At 39.3% G+C, this 19,422-nt stretch overlaps 1 long non-coding RNA gene across 1 annotated transcript in view; it reads right to left on the reverse strand.

The window, feature by feature from the left end:
- The window catches only part of LOC129059019 (uncharacterized), a 92,689-nt gene extending 74,358 nt beyond the window's left edge, over window positions 1–18,331 (reverse strand). Inside the window, exon 1 of the long non-coding RNA XR_008524597.2 lies at window positions 18,234–18,331. This is a non-coding gene — a long non-coding RNA (uncharacterized LOC129059019). The remainder of the gene's footprint in view (window positions 1–18,233) is intronic.
- Between the last annotated feature and the right edge of the window lie 1,091 nt (window positions 18,332–19,422).

A 19,422-nucleotide genomic window follows, 5' to 3' on the forward strand; every position in this document is an offset into this window, starting at 1 on the left:
TAGTCCCAGCTACTCGGGGGGCTGAGGTGGGAGGAACGCTTGAGCCCAGGATTTGAAGGCTGCAATGAGGTATGATTGCCCTGCACTGCAGCCTGGGCAATGCTGGTGTATAAAATACTTCTTCATGAGAATTATCTGGTAGGAAGGGATAAGGACATTGGTGGGGGGCTGTGTTTTCCTTTCATACAACTCACATCTCACAAACAAAAGGGGAGAAAATCTCCACCACCCACACAACCCAAGTTCTTCATTTTGCCCTTTAACACGTTCTAGTGACTCTTCGTGGTAAAATACAATTCAGGCTGGAAACCAAGCCCTGGTTCCTCATCTGGCAAATCTTTTGGTGGCTATTACATATATGTCTTGTAGTGAAGGAGAAACACTTCCTCTTTACAAAGCAAAACACACACCCACTCCCCACCCACACACTTTTCTTCTTCAGGTGTTTTTTTCATTTCTGAAAAAGCACATTCACCTTCTTGAGACTCTCTGGAAGAGCAAGGTTGTTACGCTGGAAGAGTGAACCCACAGACGCCCCAGCCACGGCTCCAAGGTATCCTACTCACAGCCTTCAAGCCAGCTCCCAGTGCTAGACAGTACAAGAAGCCAAGCCAAGAACTTCTAGGGGTAGTGGCCATGTCTCAAGAGCTCCAGAATCTGTTGGGCAATGCAAAGCCCTCTCTATTACATGTAAAATTCCAGAAAGCCCATTTGATGAAAATAAGATTACATTTCACTGTTAAGGCCATTTCATTGCCCTATGTGTTTAAAACGTATTTGGAAATACAATGTGTGGTTTGAGAATGCAGGCTGTGGTATGTTCCCATCCCTCGTTCTTCCTTTACTTGATGGACAGCCCTTCAACAGATTTTTTGACTCCCAGGGCTGATGAGAGAGAGGTGAGGGAGTGAGCAGCAAGGGGGCGGGGAAGAGCTGGCACTTCAGGAGGCAACTTCTAGTTGCTTTATTTCTTCAGAATTTCAGAAACCACTCTAATGAGCCCAGTCCTCCCCAATAAAACCAGTTGCCTCTTACATCCTGGCTGCTCCATATTAAACTGGCACAGAAGCACTTAACCTGCTAGATCGCCTTTCTCCAGACACCTGCCCAAGCAGCAGACTAAACAAACAGGGATTCTCCACTGCGCAAAAGTTGGCTTCTTTCACTAGGTCTCCCATCTGTTGAAAAGCCATTGTCTGAGAAAGTGTTCAGCTAGCTGGGGAGCGAGAGCGATTGCATACTGAACTGCCCCCTTTTCCCCATAAAAAGTCCTCTTTAGCATTTTCTTTTCTCCCCGGTTTTCATTGCCTGATTTATTCATTGGTTTCACCTCTTCTCCCCTCCCCCTTGGTTCGGGAGGAGAGCCTCCTTGTCTTCGGTTTCTCAGGGGTCATGTCTTTTCAGTCACTAGGACAATACCCGCTGCTGGCATCTGCTTCCAGATCCAATCAGCCATATTGTGAACACATCCTGCCAGAGAATTGTTCCTCCTTTTGCTCGGCTTTGTTGCCAATTTCATGCCATGTATTGCTCCATGTTTTGTGCTTCATGAAGCTGTCACGGGCATAAAAGTGGTCTGACCAGGGTCGTAGTAAAAGGGGTGGGAATGAAACATCCACCAAAATGTTGAGCAGGCCACCCACAGTCCACACACACACACACACACACCACATGCTCACACACCCACACCCATATGCAGCCCACACACACACACTCATACACAATCCACACTTACCCAGTCCTCACATTCACACCGAGCACACATACACACACAGTACACACACTCCCAGAATCCACACACAAACACACACACTCCACACATGCACAAAGTATACACAATCCACATACACTCACAATTCACACACACAATACACAGTCCCTCCCAGCACACACACGCAATTTGCACATATTTATAACATAAACACAAACTCATACACGTTTGGGGCCCTCACCCATTTTCTTTTCTTTCCCCCAAGATTTCATTGGTACCCTTGTGACATACTTTATGTTCCCCAAGGGGGATAAACAGTTTTACAAGGAGTCAAAGAGTTTGGCTCCCTTAATAATGATAAGGAATATACTAAGTTGAGGGAAGGGGTGTCTTGAAAGTTAAAGAAAGAGTTCAGGGTTTTTGCTTTTTTTTTTTTCCTCTGAGGTGTTTCTCATTACATGTAAAATAGTAATAATCCCTTAGTGCACAATCTTAAAAACATACCACAAAATACTTTAAAAGGCAAATTAAATTACTGCAGATTTAAAGAACATGATAAAACCCATATTCATCAATCCTCCTTTTGGGGACATTAACCTCTCATAAAGAACAGCAATATACAATTATAGGAAAACATGTCAACAAAAACGTGAAAATTATCCCCTTGGATTTGGAAGAAGGTGCCTATGAGTCTCCTCCTCTCCAAGTTATGATTCCTGGGTACAGGAGTATCACAATTTATCAAGAGGCTCTTTGTAAACTCTGGATTCACCTGCCAGAGCACAAAAGACTAAACTCCATTGCAAAGCATTTCTGAAACACAGGCTTCAGGAAGAAGGGGAGCTGGGGTTACTCGTCCCATCACCCGGAGCCCACTGATTGAACTGGGTCTGACTGCTGGCTGCCAGCCAGCCTGAAGGGAAGTTGCATTTCTCCTTCATGTCATAAGTCAAGGGGAAAAAGGGAGGGAAAATGGATATCAAAAACTCAGAATCCTCACAGTGGAAATTTCATGGATGTTTTCTCATTTTATTTCTATGGCGAGTATTTGCTTATTTATTCCAAAAAGTTCTAGAGATTCTGAATGTAGCTTCTGTATAGTGTATTATATCTCTACTTATATTTTTCCATGTTTCTATCCCAGCACCGTGAGTAGGTCCTCTCGCCTTTTTTTAGAAGAGCAATTTTGGGATGTCGTTAAATGTCAAAGAGAAGGGTCATGTGAGCACACAGACAGGGTAATGGCAACCTCCTCATGCAAGAAGGAGAAGTCTTGGAATGAAATCTAACTTGGTGACACATTTATCTTGAACTTCCAGCCTCCAGAACTGTGAGAAATAAATTCCTGTTGTCTAAGCCACCCTATCTGTAGTATTTTGTTATGGCAGCCCAAGCTGACTAATACACACCCCAAGATGTGGTAAATGACTGAAAGTTTTGAGAGAGAAAGAGTAAAACAAGCACTGTGTGCCAGTGTCAAAAATGGGGTGCTACACTTTGTAGGGCCGAGGCAGGCAGATCATATAAGGCCAGGAGTTTGAGACCAGCCTGTTCAATATGGTGAAACTCTGTCTCTACTAAAAATACAAAAATTAGCTGGGCGTGGTGGTACACGTCTGTAATCCCAGCTACTCAGAAGGCCGAGGCATGAGAATCGCTTGAACGCAGGAGGTGGAAGTTGCAGTGAGCCGAGATCACACCACTACACTCCAGCCTGGGCAATAGAGGGAAACTCTTTTCTAAAAAAAAAAAAAAAAAAAAAAAAAAAAATGGGTGTTTCTTCACAAACGGCCAGGGATAGGACTGATTGACGTTGAGACTTATCTCCAACCCAACCTACCATGCTCTTTACCAACTTCTTGTCCCTTTTAATCCCTTAACTTCTGAAAAGTAATTCATCAGGGTTTTCAGGAAAAGAGAGCATGTCACTGCCAAAAAGTAACGTATAAAACCAAGACATAGAAAGCCTCACTCAAGGGAACGACTGGAAGTGTGCATTCACCCAGCTACCCTGGCAGGCTTGATTTTCTCTCAGTCAACCTTGATGTCCACTATACATTGGTTGAGCATCTACTTTATGTTAGCTACTATGTTGACCCTGATACAATGATGAGTAAGTCACAGCCTCAGCACTCAAAGAGCTTTGAATCTGGTAAGGGAGACAGGCACTTACATCAAAACTCACAATGCAATATGACATAAAAATTGTTCTACAAAAATAGAGAGTGAGTAGGAAAAGCATTTTCCTTCTGCAAAAGCCAAAGGGATCAAGGGAGCTGGCATGTTGAGTGAAGAGGGCGGATGTGCAATGGAGTCAAAATATAAGATACATAGTACTTAAAAGAAATGGGAGGATTAGAGAGAAGATGTCAAGGTATAAAACAGATGAGGGACCACACTAAGAAATCACTTTCCATGGCACGCAGGACTGAAGACTGAAGGGAGGAGACACAATAATGCTTTGGTGATATCAGTTCAGAGGGAAAAGAAGATGACCTCTAATACCCAATTTCCTAACCTAACCCCCAAACACACCAGTTCTTTGCTTTTCTCATGACTTCATTATTTCTAACTTTTTCAAGAGCCTTTTTGAAATTCTAAATGCATCCAATGTAACCACAGTCCAAAATGTGCCCTCTTTTTGGTTGTTTCATGAATTTTTCTTTCTTTCCTAGTCCTATAGTTTTTATTTATGTTTAATAAGGACACTGAGCCAGCAAGACTCGTAAGGGGGCCAGAGCCAGCTTTGTGCTCTGTGTGAGCGTGTATGTGTGTGTTAAACAATTTCATGGACATCTGTCATGCACAGTTAACTTTGCATTGCTGCATTTTAAGTGGTGGGCCCAGGCTTGGCCGGCAGTGATAAAGTAGCTGGCAGTTTTCAAAAAGCCACAGGATAACTGAGCATGAATCATAAAACACACTACTGTGTAGCAATATCCAAGTTCATTCAATGCAATGAAACCATGCAGAGGCCCTTTATCCCCAGCTAATTATGTGGAAACGTCTAAGACAATAAAGCATCTGGTGGTCTTTCTTCCCCATTTCAATTTTTCTCAATATTGTGACAGGGGAAAGTATTGTGCCTTTCCCAGGGTAGTTGCAGTGAAGAGGAGTAAAAGCAAGGGTCAGGGAAGAGCAAATAGATGAATTTATAACTTTCTTTTTATTTATTCCTTCCCCATTGTTTCTCTGGAAGTCTTCCTGCAGGGCTGTATTTTGGGATCACTATTCTCATTGCACCCTGCTTGAATCCCCTTTTCTCCCCCTTTAAAAAAATACCACCCAAACTGCCAGACCTTCTATGATTCCCTGTTGCTGGTGAGGCTTTCTCTCCCATGGGCATCCAGGAATATAAGTCTGAGATTTATAATTATTCTCCAGACTCAGGTGAAAGGAAGGGTTCATGCTTCCAGAATGAAAGCTAATATGTGATTTCCTTTCTAGAAAAAGGTGATGAGAATGGTCACTACGATTAAAGTTTTCCCAGAGAGGATTCCCCATAATTGCCTTGCACATGGTTCTTTCTGCCATTCTCTTGAAAATACACACAAATGCCATGCGCTGTACTCCTGGGGGTTTTCATGAAAGGCCCTTTATAGCTATGCACTGCACAATGAGACCCAAGCCAGAGTCTGATGAGGTGACTAATTGGTACCACTAGCTTAAAAAGCTAATAAGTTAATTAGATTAACTTTGTTCATGTTTGCACAGGGCTTTGAAGAGGAAAACACCACAGGAGCCCTAAGCTTCACTGAATCAAGATCCGATACAGCTCCGTGCCGGATAAAAGCTTTCCTTTGGAACAGCATGAGCCTATTGTGGTTATATTCTATTTTGTTTTGTTCTAGTATTTAATTCCTCAGCCATCTCCCCATTATTCTCAAAACCCAAATTAAAGTGACATAATATGCCTATAGTATCTTCCAATGCAACACTTTCAGTCATAAATCTAAATTCCATTTAAAACCATTATGGAATGTTTTAATTTCCCTGCTATCTCTGGGCACTATTGTGTCATAACATCCAAGTCATTTTTATGCTAACTTAAGAATCCAGCCAGATTTTTTTTTCTATCCAAAAATAGAAATAATTGCAGGAAAATTACCTGAGTGCTATGAGCATTCTCTTTGGTTTGTTTAATTTTCCCACACCTTAAAAATGCAGTGAAGCCCAGAGTCACAGTATTATAACTATTGTGGAATTTTAGCATTAAGTACATTTTTAATGCATTGTTGGTGCCCCCTTTGTCAATCAATCAATTGACTGACCTACCTGTCCATCCATCTATCCATCAATCTATCTCATGTATTAGGCAAACATTGAGCAATACACTAAAGTAATGCCCAGAAGATACAAAGATGATGGAGACAGGAGTATGGCCCTCAAGGAACCTTTAATCTAGAACACATAATATCTCCTCTGGGTTAAGTACCTAACAGCAGAGCCAGGAAAGAGACGACTGAGCTAGAGGACCCAGGGGAAGTTTCAATGACAAGGTGGATTTTGAGCTGAACCTTAAGGAGTTTTGACTAGTGGAGATGCAGGAAAAGATATTCCCTGGGTGAAAGAGCATAAACAAAGGTTCTGACAAAGGAGAGAGCACATGGCACATCCAATCAGCAAAAAGTTACCCAGTATGGCTGGGGTACACTCACAGTGAGAAGTGAGGGATGGGGTGGAAAAAGCAGGATGGGATCAGATCACAAATTATCTTTCTCAGGTTTTTGGTTTTTGTTTTTGTTTGTTTGAGCAGGGAAGTAACATGAAAGGAAACAGTCAAGGAGAGACAATGGAAAGATCAATAAAGGCATTTTTAAATTGTCCTATAAAAAGCCATAAAGATCCAAACCAATGTGGTGGCAAAGGCTAATGAAAGAGAAAGGGAAGAAAAAATATACATCAAATAGTCACGAGCTTTTTAAGTGAAAAAGTAAAAATAAAGTGTAGATTACAATCAAAATGAATAGCAAAATTGGATAAAATTACATTTTTTTATTTACAAAATTTTTTTACCTCTGTTGGTAGTTAAAAAGTGTTTGCTTAGGACTTTCATGACTTACTTATTTTTCTCAATAATGGATATATATCATTAGTAAATAAAAGATTTTAAATTTTGTCAACTAGTGTTAAGATAATAGCATCCCTAAGGTCTAAACTTAAAAAGTAATTCAGATAGAGTGGTTGCTTTGCTGAAACAAAAAAAGTACTAAGACTCAGGGTGGTACAGTAGAAGAGTATGCATAGGAGTTAAAGGTGAGACAACTTGAGTTTTTATTTCAGCTTCACAATATAACTAAGCATAATTTTAGGCAAGTTACTTAACTTCTCCAACCCTCGATTTTCTCATATATAAAATGTGGCAATAGTAGTACTTACCTTACAGGGTTCTTGTTAGGACTAAATGAAATGACTTTTATAAAGTGCCTAAAGTGATAGAAACCTGATTACTAAATGTAATGTGGTATTCTGGATTGGATGGTAGCCTGGAACAGAAAAAAGACACAAATGAAAAATATAAAAAATATAAATAAACTATAGGTGTTAGTTAAAAATAATGTATCAATATTGACTCATTAATTGTGGCAAATATATCCTAATGAAAGATAACAATAGGGAAAACTATGTGGAGTGTATGAGAACTCTCTGAACTATCTTTTCAATTTTTTTGTAAATCTAAAATTGTTTTTGAAAATAAAGCTTATTTTAAAATATATTACTGAAAAAATTCAACTGGGCTCATTCCCATTAAACAATGGTATAAATTTAAAAGAAGCTAATGAGAGTAAGGATTTTTTTTTTTTGATGGGGGTGGGGGCTGTTTTATCTATTAATGTAACCCTGGAGCTTATCATAGCATACAGATGGCACTCCATAAATACTTGCTGAATGAATTAAAACAAAAATAATCAAAAACTTTTTAAGGAACATAAAGGGACTCAAGGTTTCTGCTATTCTCCGCTTTTCTATTTTCTCCACTTGTTTGTTCTACAAGTTTGTTTGTTTGTTTTTGTTTTTTGTTTGTTTGTTTTTGGCATGCTTTCCATTGGGGAAACAAATTTCCTTGAGTAAGATGCTATTGGGCATTTTGAAACCTTTCTAGGTGCTTCGACCAATTTATTCATTAATGACTCCATGTGCAGAACATCGTGTGTGTTGGTACATCTCTTTTCCACCCAATGCTCTTAAAGACATTAGGATAGAATTCACACTAGAAGTACTTCAGGTCCGTGCTTAACTAAGCCTTTCCAAGGAACAAGTCACCTAGACTCAAGCTAACTCTACATAATGTCAAATAGCTGATGGTTCAGTAGGACTTCCAGATATTCACAAATCACTAGAGGTATCCGATTACACTGTTTAAATATTTCTATTTTTGGTAGCCTCCTTAGTGATTGATAATTTTCTGTTTAAAAGATCAGTTGCTTTGCTAGTATGTTTAGAGATGAATAAAACTTTATATTCTTATTTGTAACCCAGTGTTTTAAAACTTAAGGTTAAAGGGTATACTTTCAAGGTTCAATTCTTCTAGCTGAATAAACTCATCCTTTTGACTGAGACTCTGAGGAAGTTTAAATCTAAGCAACTGAAAAAGAATAGAAAGCAAACTGTTGAAACGAAGAAAATCTAGAAGACAAGACTCTGAGATATTTTCTTTTTTAAAACGTAATTTTGACTTTTAGATTCGGGGGGTACAAGTGCAGGTTTATTACATGGGTATATTGTGTGATGCTGAGGTTTGGGGTATATAGATGATCCTGTCACCCAAGTAATGAGCATAGTACCCAATAGGTAGTTTTTTGACCCTTACTGGTCTCCCACCCTCCACCCTCTACTAGACCCCAGTGTCTATTGTTTTTAACTTTATATCCATGAGTACTCAATGTTTATCTCCCACTTAAAAGTGAGAATATGCAGTATTTGATTTTCTGTTTCTGAGTTAGTTCACTTAGGATAATGGCTTCCAGCTGCATCCATGTTGCTGCAAAGGGCATGATTTCATTCTTTTTCATGGCTGCATAGTATGCCATGGTGTGCAGGTGCCACATTTTCTTTATCCAGTCCACCATTGAGGGGCACCTAAGTTTTTTCTGTGTTTTTGCTGTTGTGAATAGCACTTAAATGAACACACACGTGCATATACAATGTGAGATGTATGAATTATTGGGCTAAAGTGGTGTTAAAAATCATTTCCCATGTCATGAATGAGGAAATATTAAAAAGAGTGGTCATTAGCTGTCTAACTTTGGTGATTTCTATAAGTTAAAAGGAGATCAGAGCATCCTAAAATGTTAGATGGGACTTAATCATTTAGTTCTTGGCAGAGAAGGAACTAGTCCAGATACAAAAAATAACATGCCCAAATAGTTTGCTAGCAACAATATAAGCAGGTACCCCAGTGAGAACTACTATGAATCTACTGGATGCACTTCTCATGTTGTCACAAGCTACAATCTACTAAACTAAGTATTACTTATTAAGCATAGTCTATAATGGCAAGGAATACATTCTCTTTTCAGATCTACTTTTCTATCTTTTGCTAAATTAAGCTTTTTTTAAGGTTAACCTCAACATTGTGCATTATTGAAACTAGGAATACACGTGAATATGTGTATGTATATAAACACAAATATGTCTACATTGGTATGCATTATTGAAACTAGGAATACACATGAATATGTGTATGTATATAAAAACAAATATGTCTACATTGGTATAGGAAATGTCTGCAATTCCTGCTTCCACTTTTCTACTTTTCTCATTTTTTTCAATAATCCTCTGAGTTTTGCTTCCACCTCTACCATTCTGCGTTCTCTGAGGTCATTACTAGCGTCCTAGGTAACAAATCTCTAGGCTTTTCTCCATCTACATTCCTTCCAGCTCTTCTCATTCATCACTGTTGATCGTTTCTTCCTTTTTGAAATGCCTAGTTCCTGGTCATGATACTAAACCCTCTAGGATTTTTTCTGCTTTATCTCTACTCTTTCTCACTCTCCACAACTGCTTCTCTTCCTCTGTTCTTTAAATGTTAGTGTTCCATCCTTAGTCCATCCCAGATTCATCTTCCACAACAGCATCTTTACCTATTAGACCCTCTTAACAGCAGCCCCTTCAAACACATAATCAGCATGTAGTGCCTTTCTTTCTTCTTTCACTAAAACTCTACTTTTTTCCTCAAGACTCAGCTAAAACACTATGAAACTGTCTCTTTTATTGATATTAGAAACCCTGCTTTCTACTCCGATAGCATGAATTCTTGTTATGTGCTAATGAAACACAGAGAAGGCTGTCTACAGTAGTGGATGAGTGAGAGATCAGGAGTCAAACTGCCGGCTTTTAAATCTTGCTCTTCCATGATTGTGTCTCAGCTTCCTCAGCTGTGAAATAGGGATAACATCAGTATTGATCTCCTATATTTAGTGGGGATTAAATGAATTAATATATGTAAGAAATATAGAACAGTGCCTGAGACATACTTAGTTCTCAATAAATGTTAACAAGAGTTATCGTAGCATGTTATCATAATAAATTAAAATTATTTATGTGTCTAACTTTGTTACTAACATATGATAACTTTGAGGACAGAAGCAAGTCCCAGTCAACATTCTATATCCAACTGTTACCACAGAGCAAATAATAGGTGTGTAAACGGTTGATTGAGTATAGTACTTAGGTGAGAATAAATGGAGAATGAAATAAAACTGATATTGATCTGGGAGTATACTACAGTTCCCCTATCCAGGCAGAAAGTATATAATGCTTCTACAATAAGGATTGCAAAGCTACCAAAGAGGAAAAATGAAAACGTCATAAGAGACTTCAACTACCTGAAGAGCTGCCAGAGAATACAAATGCTGAGAGCAGGGCACCAGAGAGGAACTGCCTTACCTGAAACACAGAGGAGAAAGAAAGAAATGAGAACTACAAATGTGATTTAGACCAACAAGAAAGAACCATTTGGAAATATAAAATAGCTGGAATTTGAGATGAATTAAAATTGGCAAAGATATATTTTGCAGCTATCACAAACTCCCAAATATTGTATTTTCCTCTCTTTTGTCACCTATATCTTTCTACTTTTCTTTGTAATTAAATTACCTTCTAATTTTTTTACTTTTACTTTCTACTTTTCTTTTTAATTAATTATAATTTGTAACTAATAAATGAAACTTCTTTTGGATTGTTACTATTCAAAGGGAAATATCGTATCTTCCACATCTTCGCTTCTCTCACAGCCTGTAAGCCAGTACCTTTCATCCAGGAATCAGTAAATTTTTACTGACTGACTAAATCAGAGGAAACAATGGGGAAATATACATGGAAAAGAAGGGGGCATATGAGTGTCAATTTGCTGGTGAAATCTGAAGAATCTGATGATTTTTTAGATATGCTATGGTAAGGCGGAGAAAATAATTTTAAAAGACCAAGAATTCTGGTCTTGGTAATTAGTAGAATCGGGCACTTTTTATAGGAATCAGATGTCATTTCAAGGCATTGGTTTCAGAAGCAAGGAGATAAATGTGGCTCACCCTTGCTGATTGTTGGTGTTTGGTGAAATATACAACAGGAAAAATCCAGGCCATGGCTGACTGGATGATTCTAAAGCCCAGAGAAAGATTGCAACTAGATCTTCTAGAAAAGGCAACTAGAGATGAAGGAAGAGTTGGTATTGTGAGTATTACAGAGGGAGTCAGGGAGAGAAAGAAGTATCTTGAAGTACAAGCTCAACCATGTCAAAGGCACCAGCCTCAGAGGAAGCTGAGAAAAGATGAAAAAAAGCCCTTCACTCTTGTAGAGAGAAAGTTCAGGAGCTTCACAGAAGCATTGTAGCCATTAAGAAAGGCTAAGGCACTCAGAAGCCTTAAGAAGATAAAGACACAGGGTTTGGACCACTTTAAAAAATAGGAACCAAAGAGAAAGGACCTAACACCTGTTCGTGGTATGAATGGATGAAAAAGGGAAGTGATCAAATGAATGGCTCCACTCAGGTGTGGATGAGAGACACAAGACAGAAAAGACTCAGATGAACTACCAAATATTTGACCTAGGAGGGACTTTCTAGACAGCATCAAGTTCAACTCTCCAACATTAGGTAGGAGGAAACCCTGAATAGTTAAGTAGCTAGTTCAAAGTCATCCAGCAAGTTAGTGTCAGGATCAAGATTCAAATGAAGGTCTCCAATCTCCTAGTTGGGTGATCTTTCCACTATATTGCCTTTGCAACATGAACAGGATGGCTTGAAAGTAAGAAACAGAAATAAAAGAAACACCTTATAATTTCTCTTGTTCCTTCCACTTACTTCTTTTTAGCCAGTCTATAATCCCTCGTGCAGATACAATGCTCTTCCTTTCCCAACTGGTTTGTAATGAACTATTACTTTTCATGGGAAAAGTGAATTTCCAATGTTTCCCAGGTTCTTGAATGTAGATCTGACATTTTTCCCTATCAAATTGACATAAACCTTTTCATGAATACACAAGGCCCCAAGGGGCCAAATTTACATGTAAAGAGAAAAGTTAGCAGGAACAGTATTGGTGGAGAAACAGCTTTTCCTTTTAATTGCACACAGGCAGAATGTGCACAGCTAAAGTGGCCTAAAAGGAAAAACGAAGTGATCATCTGACAAACCCAGGCAGTGTAAATACCCAATCCAGCAACTCAGGCCTTGGGGCAAAGAAAACCATTTTCCCTGTGCGTGCCAAGCTCTCTTCTCATGTTTGAAAACTGCTCCTGGACCTAGCCTGAGGGATTCAGGTATCTCAGACAGTGGCATCACCAAGTTGGCATGGAATTAAGTGAGGCCTCTGTCCAATAGCATATTGGGCTCCATTCTCTCCCCGCCTTAGTCGTCCATGGTACTAAAAGGGTATTTAGGAAGAAATGCTCCCACTGTGCAGGCACTATGGTACGATTCAGTACACCACGTTAGTACTGCAGTGTCTGGAGTCTAGTTAAGGTAGATTAGTGGCAAAGGGTCTAGATGCTATGGTGATAGGTGATTTAGCAAGGCATGGTTAGCTACAATGCTATATTTATTACTTCATGTGTTGGCTTTGGTTACTGACTAGCTCCTACCAGCTCTGTGGCAGAAGACATTTCTTATCAGTAAGTCGTTTTACGCTTTCCTTGGTTTGCCTCTTCTAAGAATCTGAGTTCATACTTTTAAATTAAAATGAAAGAATGATTTTCAGTTTTTCCTCCATATAAAAAAGGACCTGGAGTATCAGGCATTGTGGTCTCTTTTCTCCATGTCTAAGCCATTGGGTAGATAACTGACAACTCCTTCAGGCCAGGAGGAAACTTGAAAATTCAGAATCACCTATTTAAAATACTTACCTTCTTGAGTTTCTTTGGCCTTCCTCCACCCAGCTACACCTGCTTCAGCTGGGGGCATGGAAATTCTGTCAGAGATACACTCATTCAATCTACTCCTGCAGAAATGAGGTCTAATGGGGCTGCTAATACCTACCTAGCAGCAAGAGCAGATTATACCCAAGTATTCATTCTTGTCCTCCTTTTTACCCTGCCCATCTAACGCTGCAAAAAATAATAATAATAACAATATTAGAGACAATCTGGGAACTTCTGCCTCTTTGCAAGGCTGACTCAAACCATGTTGGAATAATAATGTATTCAGCAGCCACCTAGTCAGCAATGCAAAATGGTCCCTGGGTTCAAGGCTATGATACATTAGAATATAATTTGGCTGGAGTTTCTCTCTCTATTATGGAGAACAAATGCATTTTTGAATGACTTGAAGAACAGGTCATGCTATTACTTATGATGGGTAAACTCAAAAAGGGTCACAGAAGAAACATAGTTCAGATAAGCCCCTGGAAACTATAGATGCTCTTTCAAATCTAATCTCATTTTTTAGGTCTCTCTCTTCACTTTCAGGGCAGGAAACTTGGCTGCCGCTAGGGATCTATTTTCAACTTGTTGTGAGATTTCAGACAACTGCTGAATCTCTTGTGCCCCTAGTTACTCCATCTATGGGATATGGCAAATGCTACCTACCTCAGGCTATAGGGTACAGTGAAAATTGTTGTGATGGTGGTTGTTTATTTCTCAAAAGACCAGGATCTGGCCAGTTTCCAGGAGCTTTGAGATAGATGGGCAACAATGGGTTTTCTTCCTAAGCACCAGTGTTAGAAAGATTCCTGTGTGCTTAAACTGTTGTCATCTTTTCAGTCCCTCTCCTGTCTGTTTTATATACAGGCTCTTGTCAACAAGAGAACCAATTTAGGTTCTTCACTGAGGATCTCAAGTTCCCACTTCTCACAACCAATTAAGCAGTATATTTAGAGAGAGGGCAAATATGACTTAGATATTCTTAACCAAATCCTACAAAGGAAATTGCTTAGCACACATTCTATTTGCCATCTACCCTTTCCTAATTAAACTGGGTAAAAGGATTGGAAAAATTGTATAATTACATGAAAAATCAATGTCACCTATTTTGACAGGCTTTGAGTACATTGTGAAAAATCATGACTGAAAGTCAACTTTTTGTGTGTGTTCGCATGTTTTTGTACATGTGCTATAGGCTGAGACAGCTTCCAAGTCCAGGTCATGATAATCCTTGCTGGTGTTTATTGGTAGAGACCTGGCAATACTATATGAGGGCCACGCTCAGCGCTCTCCATGAACAGCCTCATAGTCCTCAGAGCAAGTCTTGGCTGTACACCCTTCGGCCTGCACCAAGTTTCTTTTACTTGAGAAATAGTCACAGTCCATCTGCTGTGCAAATACACAAATACAAAACCATCACCCGTTTCATTAGGAATTAGTCCCCACCAGGATACAGCAGCCCTTTCACCTTTGAGATGAGGAATGAATGTTGTAATTGTAGATGAAGGCCCTGAGTGAGCCCTTTCCTGGGCAACAAATGGAGTCTGCCTTGGCTCCAGGAAGCCACTGGGCCAATAGGTGCCTCAGCAAGTTCTGTACCCAATGCCAACATGACAAATGCCAATTCTTAGCCAACTGTCTGTTATACCCTCAGCTACCTGTCTTTCACAGCATTGAGTACTCACATTTGGGAATGAGAACTAAAGATGTGAGTGGATGTCAGATCACTAATCACTTCCAAATACTCAGCACATCTGTACCAGTCCACAGCAACTAAATTGTCCCTCTGCGTATTCCTCATGGCTAATGTTTTCACATTTACTTTGTAAACTACAAACTTCCTAAACCTGACTTCATAGAATTTTGCATTGTTCCTAATTTTTTAATAATGATCAAGTATTACTTCTATAACTAGGGGGAAAAAATAGAATGTTCTGACATTTGACATGACTTTCCTCCAGGCTTGGGCATGACAGAAGGGATTAAAGAACAAAATTTAAAACCTGAGTCTCACATATATACATAGATATCTCTAAAGAAGTCTAAAATATCTTGCAATAGTGATTGTCTCTGGGAAGACAATTGGAGAAAGAGATGTCTTTAAGATATCCACCATGGATGGTAGAGGAAGATGAGGAGGAAAAGGAGTCAGGTACTGTCATTTTCAGAGAGATACCCATTGTGCTTTACATGGAAAACAAAGGCACACCTCTAATCCCAGACATAGGCAAAACTTCCCTATTTGCATTTTTTAAAAATCAATTTCCACTGTGGAAAAGTGGGAAAGGTACATTCTAATAGCCTAGAATGCAGATTTTTAAATGTATCATCCACCTAGTTTATTTTCTCCTTCTCTGACATGGTCTTTAACAGCCTTCTCTTTCTCTGTTGGACACATCCATAGAAAAGACAGAAGGTCACACACTTAACATTGTTTATTATCTAAATGGGATTTGTTCTTTCACCCCTGTCACTTCTCATTTAAGTACGTATTCTCTTTCATAACTTTCTCGATCCTTTTGAGGGTTTTCACTCATGTAATGTATCTGTGTTTCCTTTCTTCTCTAATAACATTTATTGAATACTTACTATGTTATCTCTTTTTTTCATTTATTGTTTATTAGATGCCAGGCAGTAAATCCTTCATGTGCAGTATTTTATGTAATCTTCAGAACAGCCTTATAAAGTGCCATTACTATCTTCATTTTGCAAATAAGAAACCCAAATATTAAACAGGTAAAGTAAATTGTGCAACATCACACAGCTGACCCAGATCTAACCATGAAGAACCCCAAGATTCGGGATATAAAAGTGATATTCTTACCTCACTCCTTAATTTTTTATTCCCTTGCATTTTTTCTTCAAATTCCTGTTTACTATCTAATGCCCTCATATTATTTACCTCTTTTTCTTTTCATCAATTTTCTATTGTTTTCCCCATCCTTGTGGTGCCAACTTTAGTTTTCTTTGCTCAGGTTCAAGGTACAAGTAGATAATTAATTTTAGGGGCTTCTTTCCTGCTACTCAGAGCCATACTGAATAACCATGGGCTATGTAATTGGAAGAGAGGTGATTTGCTACTGATTTCCAATTGTATGTGCTTGAAAATGGTGCTTATCCCAAAGACCAGGAAACTGTTATCCAGTATCTTCATAAGGTAGTGGGAAGACAGAAAATGTATTAAACTACATATTAACGTCTAGCTGGTGTTAGTGAACTAGTAGAATACATACTTTTTTCCACAAAATGTAACTTTTATACTTGAGGGACATGCAAACAGGATCCTTTTGTGAACAAATGCTTTTATTTTTAGCTCCAAAATATCAACTTTGCAAAAATGTTAAGCATGAAACAGCATTCCGTTATTGAGTTGCTTTTGTTGTACTTACATCACTATATTTTTGAGAGAGTTGGTACTGTTATCAACATCACCATCATTAAATAACAGATGAAGGAGAAGGAGAACTTGAAGGAAGAAAATCAAGGTTCCAGAATTCAAACCTATATGTAAGCCTTGCCCCAACCCTTACACCTCATGAAGTAAGAAAGAAAACGGGTAGCCCCAGAACAAAAGAAAAGTATACATAGCTAGAATTCATATTCAAAAGGCTAAAGGGAGGAAAAGTATTTCTGTATCTAGATAAATATGCATGTGGACACACACACACACACACACACACACACATACATACACGCATACCTCCTTTGCGTCAGAAGCCTTGCCCAGCAGAGCCTATGGCAGTGACTTAATTGCATGACATCACTGCATCTCAGATAATATGTGGTAAGGAATTCATTGCATAGGATCTATGACCAGAAATTCATCCTCGGCCCTTCCCCTGCCCACCCTGTTCGCAACAGCAAGCCAAGTTTGTGTAGCTCTGTGCCGCTCAGCCCGTGTGCTTAATGCATTCATTAAACAGGGAGACTGGCGACGGTTTCCTATGTTTCTCATTATTTAAAAGAACAAGTTAATCTTCCCTTTGGGGGGCAGCAGGGGAACTGAAAACCACATGATCCTCTTAAATAGTTCTATGCCCGGCCCTCCCTTGTTGACAGGTCTGCTTTCATAATTTTATTGTCATGGCTTTGGAGCAAATTTTAGAGAGGTAGAGTTAGTTGATGGAAGGGTGGAAATGAGAAGGAAGATGAGGCTGGGAAAATCCTAGGGGGGTGAGGGAAAGAAATCAAGCCATCTGATGGATGGCAAGTCTTTTATCAGATATATCTCCTTTCCTTTTCGAGTGCCTATCATATCACACAAACTGCTCCTGAAGAGCCCTCCATTTACCCTCTCCCCTAATTAAATGTGCACTTCATTAATGTAAATTGGGGGTTTAATGCTCTTGTTGAAATTCTGAAGAAAGTGCTATGGCCTTGCGAAATGCTTAAGCATCATTGCAAATTAGATTAGGGACCAAGAAAGGCAGTAAAATTAGAATGATAATGGCTGATGTGGCTTCCTGACAGGCATGACTATTCAGGGATCAATGGAATGGAGAACAGTTTCCCGAGCCCAAAGTGAAAGGCAGGGACAAACGTCAGCCTACAGATGTGGCTTTTGGAAGCACTTTCAATTAGTTTAATTTGGTAAATGGTGGGGATTTAGAGGCTCTCAGCCAGTCATACAAGACAAGAATACATTGAAATGTTTTTCACTTTTTAACATAAAATAGGATTGGCTTTAGATTTGCATTTCTCAAACAAGAAGATGGAGTGGGGTGGGAGGGGATGGGGGTGCAGGGAAAGTTTCCAAAGTGTTTTACCAACTCTGCTTTTGAAAATGGAAATGACTTTCATAAGCTTGGACTGAAACCTTCCAAAGAGTGGGAAAGGAAAGAGTAAATGTACTCCTTCTGGTTCTCAGGGAGGCCTTAAATCCTGAACACATCAAGAGCCCAATGTGTGCTAAAACATGTTGTCTGGGGAGTGGGGGTGAAGGGGCAGAGGGGAGGGTGGTGGGAGAGGGAGGAGCAGGCAGTGAAATACACTCAAACTTATCCATCATTTCTTACGATAAACTTGTTTTTCATGGTTAAAAAAATAAATGTTATTTCTCAGCTAGAGCAAAAAATTTAATTACAATTTTAAATGTGTCACACAAAAGAAATATTCATAACCTGATCACACAAATATTCACCCAAGCACATGTGCTCGCAGTTCTACTTACGAGGCATCAGCACACGCACATCAGCAGACACTCAGTGGACGCTCATTTGGCCGTTACTTCAGAGCGGGGCTCTCATTTGGTTAGTGCTAAGTATGCCTTTTCCTTTTTGTTCCCTCCTGCAAACTCCACCCCACCCCCGGACCCCTGGTGTCTTCACTGGAAAATAAATTGGCACTAATCTGGTGACTGGGGACATTTATAGGCAGGACAGCTTCTGTGCACAAAGGCCTCCTTCAGATTTGTGCATTTTGACTACAGGTCCCTCCTTGTGTTCCCAGAATGCTGTCAAGCTCGACTGGGACCTCCTCCCTGAAGGCGTCTGCATCTTTCGTGAGTGAAGAGGAAAGAGATGATGCATCAGAAGTTGCGGTAAATATTACCAAATCCCCAGTGGCTCCCAAAGCCCGTTCAACCTCATGAACCAGCGTGGTGATTCACCCTCTAAATCCTTTTACCAATTCACCAAAAGTGTGCTAATAGGCTCACCTCTCACTCTTGTTAAGTTAATATCACAAGTCAGCAACAAAGCATGAAAATACATAAAACTCACACTGAAAAGAGAGAGACATGTGTCCAGGATGGAGAAGAATGATCTCAGGCAGTGAAAACAAACCAGGGCAAAGGTAAGCTCAGAACATAGTATGCCGTGTTAATCATTTGGTGGCTAGGAATTCTCAGTTTCATCATGAGGATGGTAACAGGTCATTGGTGTTACCAGCAATTCCACCACTGATGGGCTTCCTAAGGCCTCTTCATAAAGGCAGCTTGTCTCCCACAAAACACCCGGATGAGAAGCAGAAAAAAAATCCAAGTAAATTATTCTAATTAAGTTAACAATAATAATATCTAATATTTGTGTATTACTTTGATGGTTTCTAAAAACATGTACAAATCCAATAACTCATTTCATCTGTAGCAAAAGCTTCAGAGATAGAAAAGAAATGAATACTTATTTTATAGATGAGGGAAATAAGGTACAGAGGTGTCCAGTTACTTCCCCAAAGACACAAAGTTAACAAGTGGTGGTGGAGGAATTAAAACAAGAGTTCTTCTTTTTCTAGTAGCTAGTGTTGTTGCAAAATTGATAGATGATTATTGTGAAAAAATTTCAAGTAACACAGCAATGTACAAAGAAAAAAGTAAAGTGCATAACAATAATTAGTGGAAATACTTTGCGAACATTCCTTCA

This window comes from Pongo abelii, chromosome 3 (genome assembly GCF_028885655.2).
Source record: "Pongo abelii isolate AG06213 chromosome 3, NHGRI_mPonAbe1-v2.0_pri, whole genome shotgun sequence".
Taxonomy (NCBI): domain Eukaryota; kingdom Metazoa; phylum Chordata; class Mammalia; order Primates; family Hominidae; genus Pongo; species Pongo abelii.